The 7021-nt window shown below is 45.8% G+C and overlaps 1 protein-coding gene across 1 annotated transcript in view; it reads right to left on the reverse strand.

The window, feature by feature from the left end:
* The window catches only part of SLC4A9 (solute carrier family 4 member 9), a gene marked incomplete at its 5' end in the record, with an annotated part of 67949 nt that overhangs the window by 38614 nt on the left and 22314 nt on the right, over positions 1-7021 (reverse strand). The gene's annotated exons all lie outside the window — the stretch shown is intronic.

A 7021-nucleotide genomic window follows, 5' to 3' on the forward strand; every position in this document is an offset into this window, starting at 1 on the left:
TAATTTCTTTAATGAAATGCAGATGCTTAAGTAAAAATAGCACTATAGTTCCAATTAGAGAATTATTAAATTACCTTTTCATATCATGATATGATATATTTTATTACAGCTCTATTGTATTTTTGAGGGATGCAGTGGGTCAGTGGCTAAGATGCTGAGCCTGTCAATCAGAAGATCGGCAGTTCAGTGGTTGGAATCCCTAGCACCGGGTAACAGAGTGAACTCCCGTTACTTGTCCCTGCTTCTACCAATCTAGCAGTTCCAAAGCACATTAAAATGCAAGTAGAAAAATAGGGATGACTTTGGTGGGAAGGTAACAGCTCTCGGTGCACCTTTGGCATTGAGTCATGCCAGCACATGACCATGGGGAGGGAAAATAACATTCCTATAGAGGGCTCTGTGATACCTAAGGTCGTAGGGAGGGGCAGATGCGAGGACAATAGAAGAACGTGTAGTCGGTTGGGAGACCGTGGTCGTTGCACACACCTGGTCGTTTGTTACCAACCCCCGCATTCTAGGTGGTCAGGTTCTACAGAGCCAGGGCCTCAGGCTGATGCCGTGTAATGCGAGGTCCGTGGTCAACAAGGCCCCCCTCATTAACGATCTGATTTCAGAGGGGGAGCCGGACCTCGCAGGAATAACAGAGACCTGGTTGGGCCACGAGGGAGGTCTGCCCCTCGTGGAAATGTGCCCGCCGGGTTACCATGTATTCCATCAGCCATGGGCCCAGGGCAGGGGTGGTGGGGTAGTGGTAATTATACGGGAGAATCTGGAACCGAGAGAATTTACTGTGCCGCAGATATCCGGGTGTGAGTCTCTGGGCGTGAGATGGGGCCCAAGGAGGCAGTTGGGCCTGCTGATTGTATACTTGGCTCCTCGCTATACATCAGCGGCCCTGCCCGAACTCCTCGAGCGGATCACTGAGATGGCGGTTGAGACCCCCAAACTTTTAGTTATGGGAGATTTCAACCTGCCGTCGATGGGAGAAGCATCCGAGGCAGTTCGGGAGTTCATGGCTTCCATGGCAGCCATGGATCTGACTCAAGTAATTCAGGGCCCCACGCACGAGGGAGGCCACACACTGGATCTTGTTTTTGTCTCCGACCAGTGGACGAGTGATCTAGGAGTAGGGGATCTAGCCATCACGCCCCTGTCATGGTCAGATCACTCACTTCTCCGGCTCGATTTCCCTGGCGCTACCCCCCGCCGTGGGGAGGCGGAACCAGATTGTCCTAGATGGTTCCGCCCCAGGTGCCTGATGGAACCGGATAGGTTCCAGACGGAGCTTGGGCCACTTCCTGTGGACCTGACCCGCTCCCGGATGGAGGACTTGGTGGCTGCATGGAATAGTGTGGCCACCGGGGCCTTAGACCGGGTTGCGCCTTTGCGGCCTCTCTGGTGGCAATGAACCGCCCTGGCTCCCTGGTTCAACGAGGAGCTAAGGGTGATGAAACGCCACAAGAGACGCCTAGAGAGCAGATGGAGATCCTCTCGCTCCGAATTTGACCGAACACAGGTATGAACCTACTTAAGGACTTACCTTGTGGCATTAAGAGCGGCCAAACGTCGATATTGTGCCACTCTTATTGCGTCCGCAGAGAACCGCCCTGCCGCCCTGTTTCGGGTGACCCGCTCCCTCTTGTCACAGAGGCAGCGGGAGCCCCCTTTGCAGGGCAGGGCAGAGGAATTTGGGGAATATCTGCAGGATAAAATCACTCAAATCCGGAGGGAATGGGCCCCCTTCAGTGCTCCAGGGGGGACGTCCGAGGTGAGTCTTGAGAGACCATGCTGGGAGGAGTTTGACTCTTTTGCCACCGAGGATTTGGACAGGTTGCGTGGGCGACTGCGAGCCACCACATGTTTATTGGACCCGTGTCCCTCCTGGCTTGTGCTGGCATCCTGGGAGGTCACACGAGGCTGGCTATTGGGACTTGTGAATGCTTCATTGAGTGAGGGGTTCCTGCCAGCCGCCTTGAAAGAGGCGGTTGTGAGGCCCTTGCTCAAGAAGCCTTCCCTGGACCCGATGGAGCTAGCAAATTATCGTCCTGTCTCCAACCTTCCTTTTTTAACGAAGGTTGTAGAGAGTGTGGTGGCTCAGCAGTTCCCACGTCACCTGGAGGAATCTGAGTATCTAGACCTGCGCCAGTCCGGCTTCCGGCCCGGGCATAGCACGGAGACTGCCTTGGTCGTGTTGGTGGATGATCTCTGGAGGGCCAGAGATAGGGGTTGCTCCTCTATCCTGGTCCTATTAGATCTCTCAGCGGCTTTTGATACCATCGACCATGGTATCCTACTGTGCTGGCTGGGGGGGTTGGGGGTAGGGGGCACCGTGTTGCGGTGGTTCCGCTCCTACCTCTCCGACCGGACGCAATGTGTGTTGGCAGGGGAGCAGAGGTCGACCCTGAGGCCGCTCACTTGTGGGGTGTCGCAGGGGTCGGTCCTCTCACCTCTCCTGTTCAACACATATATGAAGCCGCTGGACGAGATCATCCGTGGTTTTGGGGTGGGATACCATCTGTACGCTGATGATACACAGCTGTACATTTCCACCCCAAACCACCCCAACGAGGCCGTCGAAGTGATGTCCCGGTGTTTGGAAGCCGTACGGGTCTGGATGGGAGACAACAGACTCAGACTCAACCCCTCCAAGATGGAGTGGCTGTGGCTACCGGCCCCCCGGTTCAACCAGTGCATTCCATCGCTGGCCATTGGGGGCGAGCAACTGGCCCCCGTGGAGCGGGCGCGCAATTTGGGCATCCTCCTCGACGCCCGGCTGTCTATGGATGACCATGTGGCAGCCGTGGCGAGGGGGGCGTTCCACCAGGTTCGCCTGGTGCGCCAATTGCGCCCCCTATTGGACCGGGATGCCCTCCACACAGTCACTCACGTGCTGGTGACGTCTCGCCTGGACTACTGTAATGCTCTCTACATGGGGCTCCCCTTGAGATGCACCCGAGACTGCAACTGGTCCAGAATGCGGCCGCGCGGGCAATCATGGGGAGAACGAGGTTCTCCCATATAACACCTCTCCTGCGTGAGCTGCACTGGCTCCCTGTGGTCTACCGGGTGCACTTCAAGGTGTTAGTTACCATCTTCAAAGCGCTCCATGGCACAGGACCTAGCTATCTGCAGGATCGCATTCTGCCCCATACATCCCTGTGACCAATTCGCTCTCACAGAGAGGGACTCCTCCAGGTGCCGTCCACCAGGCAGTGTCAGAGGGCGGCGCCCAGGAATAGGGCCTTCTCTGTGATGGGCCCAGCCCTCTGGAATGACCTCCCCCCAGATATCAGGACAACGACCGATCTCCGCTCCTTCCGCACGAAACTCAAGACCCACCTGTTCCAACTAGCCGGCCTGGCTTAACTAGAACTTTCTAACCTCCCTGGCAATTTTAATATTTTAATATTTTATACGTAAATTTTGGGGTTTTTAACTGTTTTAATTGTTTTAATTTATTGTTATTTATTTGAACTTGACTGTTAAATATTGGTGTTACCTCCTCCATGCCACACTTGTATTTTGATTTAATTGTACGTCGCCCCGAGTCCCTTTGTGGAGAGGGGGCGACTGATAAAAGGAAATAAATAAATAATAAATAAATAAATGGAGACGTCTTCGGACAGCGCTGGCTCTTTGGCTTAGAAACAGAGATGAGCACTGCCCCCTAGAGCTGGAAATGACTAGCACACATGTGTGGGGGAAGCTTTACCTTTACCTTATTGTACTTTCTGCATTAAAAGCTGCAAGTCATATCTGAAAATTATTAAGATGGTTATAAAATTTTAACTTTTCTTCACATGACATTTTTATACTGTAGGATAATTTGAGTCTAAAAGTAACACTTTTTAAAAAAAGTAATGGGAAATTAGGATTATACATTGCCAATCAGATTTTTAACCCATTTAAGGTTTTTTAAAACTTTATATCTCACCTTTATTATTTTTACAAATAACATAAGGCAGTGAAGTTACCTTCTCCCTCTTATTGTCCTCACAATGACCACCCTGTGAGGTTAGTTGGGCTGAGAGAGAATGACTGGTGCAAGGTTGTTTTTCATGGCAAAGGCAGGAGTAGAATTCACAGTCTCTGGCATTCTAGCCTTATGCCTTAACCAGTAGACCAAACATTTGCAAAGTTAATGCAAAAAGAATCTGGGTTGTCCAAATTTGCAAAATAGCAGGTGAAACAGGACAGAGCAGCTGTGAACAATATTGGTTAGGGTGATTGTGTAAGCAATTGGCTTTGCCTGGATTATTGCAGCATATTCTAGTAGGGCTACCTTTGAAGAGCAATTGGAAATGGCAACTAATGCAATGGTTTGCATCACATGCTCATATGACCTTGCTACTTCAAGAGGTACAAGGGATTGAAGGTTGGCTTCTGGATGCAATTCAAGGTGCTGGTTGTTATTGTTAAAGTCCTATATAACTCAGATCCTGAATATCTGCAAGACTGCCTTTTCCGGGGAGTAGGTGCCCATCCAAGAAGGCTGGGTTCAAGCAGATCTTGTGGGTTGTTATTGCAATGTTGCTCCTTTGCTATTGGACTTGAAGTGATGCTCTTCCTATTTATTTAGGTTGATATGTATGTGCAGATTTTGATTTTATACTTTTATGTTTATCTGATTTATAGATGCTCAGAGTCATTAGCCATTGGAACATGATACTAGACCCATAACTGGAAGATTATTCTATAAAAAGCATTCTATGATTTTTTTTCCTTTGCTCAGTGGGGCAGATTTTTATACTAATACAATGAGATTTGTATTTTTCTAATCACAAAAATTAAAAAAATGGAAGAATCATTTCCAAAGTCATAATATCTACATTTTAAGAAGATAACATTTCTCTAATTCTCACTTTTAATATCTTCAGTCCTAAACACTCTTAATATTTTATATGTAAATATTCTTCATCAGTTTTGCAAATAGTGTCTATTTTTAAAAATCTATTTGATATTTTAAATTTTACTTGTCACACTTCTGAAATCTTTTTTGATAATTTTTTCATGATGTTTTATATAATAAAATTTTGCTTCTGTGTAATTGTTTACTTGAGAAACAAAATATGTATTTATTTATTTATTTATTTATTTATTTATTTATTTATTAGCGCTTATAGACCGCCCCATCTCCCAAAAGGGACTCGATTAAATATTTAATCTCCATTTTAAGTTGAAAGGAGATGAAGGCAATGGATTATAAATACCTAACAATAGTGAAATGTAACTGATTGTAATTTCAGTTGTTTATTTGTTAATATGTAAACAAACATTAAGTGAGAATAAATTACTATCTATTTTTGACTTGATGTTTGATATTTGTTTACATAACAGTTTACATAACTGTTGATGGTTAGACTTCCAATCTAAATACAAGTTCTTCATTTCTGACTCAGGTTGAGAATATGAGTTCCTTTATATTTGCCATTATATCAATATGTGTTGAGAAATCAATTCTAATTCCATGCTTCATTTGTACAAATTTTATACCAGTCTAATTTATGGAACTATGCCAGTATACCTTCCTTTTTTTCTATATTTATCCTCATACTATAATATATATGCTGGCTTTGTTTCATTAAGTGGATTGATAGGCTGTGTGGTTGTATCATGATTGGTAGATTGGTGCTGATTGGTGCTGGCTGTGTGTCCGTTGTTGTTTTGTGTTGTAATGGCCTGGGTGGTGGGTGGGGGTCGTTTGTTGACTAGGGCTGGTTTCCAGATGTCTGGTAGGCGGGAGGTATCATCATGTTTATTCATGTTGTGGGGGTGTTTCTCTATTTCGATAGCTTCCATAATTATTCTCTTGTTGAAGTGTTCAGTTTTGGAGATTAATTTGGTTCCTTTAAAATTATGGAATTTATGGAAGCTATCGAAGCCTGATGATGGCGAGTGATACCTCACCGAAACGTTGCCAAGACAATCTCAATCTTACATGGGAAAAGACATATATATATATATATATATATGTATGTATGTATGTATGTATGTATGTATGTATGTATGTATGTATTTGTGTTACAACCCCTGGTATGACTAAATGTGTTACCCCTGGTATGACTATATGTATGTATTTGTGTTACAACCCCTGGTATGACTAAATGTGTTACCCCTGGTATGACTAATTTGTGTTACAACCCCTGGTATGGGGATGTGTTTGGGAGCGACTGCAAAGTTGAATTCCCCACTGAAACCATTATATGCGGAGTTGAAACCAGCCTGACCAAAATCAACCCCGATGATGCTAACAGAATCAGACTCGAAATCACCAACATCCTCTGCACCAGCAAGCCCTCCAAAAGCAACTTACCCAAAGAGGAACAGACAGCACTACTTAACCTAAAAGAAGACACTAGCATAATAATCCTACCAGCAGACAAGGGGAACACCACGGTGGTTATGTACACATCTGACTACCAAACCAAATTAACCAACCTACTCCAAGACTCCACTTACAAACCCCTAAGCACGGATCCCACCACCTACTTAGAAAAAACCACCAGATCCAAAATAAAAGCTTCCCCCATCAGCGAAGAGATCCAGCAAAGAATCATTCCCAGAGAAAAATCATCCAGATGCCCTAAGCTCTATGGTCTCCCCAAGATACACAAAGAAGGAACCCCATTCAGACCCATAGTCAGCTCCAAAGGCTCACCTCTACAAAACCTAGCCAAATTTCTTGCCAAACAACTACAGCCCTATGCAGAATCCATCACCTCACATGCAAAAAACTCATTCCAGTTCATAGAGATCATAAAGAAACAAAACTTACAGCCAAGCGACTTACTCGTGAGCTTCGATGTCATATCCCTCTTCACCCAAGTACCAATCAAAGAAGCCTTGACAGCTATCCAAAACAAATACAACCCCCCCAAACATATCCTAGATCTGACCAACCACTGCCTATCCAACACATACTTCATCTATAACGGACAAAAATACAAACAAATAGAAGGAGCACCCATGGGATCACCCCTCTCACCTGTCATTGCTAACCTCTACATGGAACACTTTGAAA

The sequence above is a fragment of the Natrix helvetica genome (assembly GCF_964273705.1).
Source record: "Natrix helvetica genome assembly, chromosome: 4".
Classification (NCBI taxonomy): domain Eukaryota; kingdom Metazoa; phylum Chordata; class Lepidosauria; order Squamata; family Natricidae; genus Natrix; species Natrix helvetica.